The following is a 1,171-nucleotide window of genomic DNA, read 5'->3' as shown; positions in this document are numbered from 1 at the left end:
GTAAAGTTTAAAGTGTATATGAATAACTTTATCATTTTATTGAATGTCAAAACATCATTCGTTATTCAAAAATATTTGTCTGAATTGGTCTGCTCAGAATCAAAAAAAAAAATTCTCAGGTCCATTTTGATTGGTTTGATTTATTATTGAAAAAATAATGGTTTCAATGCTAAAAAATGTTTTCATTTTCTTTCTTTCTTTCTGTCTTTTTTTTTTTTTTTTGTCTCTGTTCCATCATTTGTGAGTAGAATGAAAATTAATGGGATAAAAGTAATATTGCATTTGTATTGAGGAAACTAAACCATGTCATTGGCCTAATTGCATAATAGTATATTAAGATAGGAAAGAAATGTAGGCCAGAAATGATGTTGAGATTTTTATATATAATATATAAATAAACATTTTGGTAAACCTAAAGTAAAAGAAAAAAGAAAATGTTTAAGATGTCACTTTTTTTTTTTTCTGTACAGACTTTCAACTTTTTTTTGTCAATATACACTCCTGGGCAAAAGAAAAAGAAGAAGGGCTAAACACTAAGCTTTTAATTTAATAACCACAAATTATTGGTCAGGAAATTAGCTAAATTTAATCAAATGCACTACTTCAAAAGCAAGAAAAACATCAAAGACAGAATGAAGTTTTTGGCTGAATATGAGATGAATCACAATGAAACACGAGCGTCTTTGAAAATCTGCTGAGAAATATAATAATACATGCAACTCTACCACAAACAAGTCCTTTAATGCTTCAGAGTACAGGAGAATATTGCAGAATGGCTTGTTTCCCACAAATGAAAAGTTGTTATCTTGAGAGAAATGATGAGATGTTATTTTTCAACAAGACAGCCAAGAAGTGGCTTGAGAACGAATCAGGATCATGTTTAGTCCAGATTCGATCCCTATAGTGAATATTTGATCTCAGATTAAACTCAAACAAACTGAGACATTTTTCAGATACTCTTGAACTGTGAAGCCATTGAGTGGATCAACACCGACTCTAATCAAGCTGTTTCAAGGCTATTCTGTGCTAAGTGACTATATCTACAGAATTTGTGCAATTCCTGACCAGTGATTTGTGAATAAAAAAGATCATTAAAAGACCAGTAAATGTTTTGCCTTTTTTTTCTGCCCATAAATAAAGTGCTATAAATCTATTATATATTCTTAAAGGT

This window comes from Abramis brama (assembly GCF_963993115.1).
Source record: "Abramis brama genome assembly, chromosome: 5".
In the NCBI taxonomy this organism is placed as follows: domain Eukaryota; kingdom Metazoa; phylum Chordata; class Actinopteri; order Cypriniformes; family Leuciscidae; genus Abramis; species Abramis brama.
Note: the sequence above shows the minus strand (reverse complement) of the source record.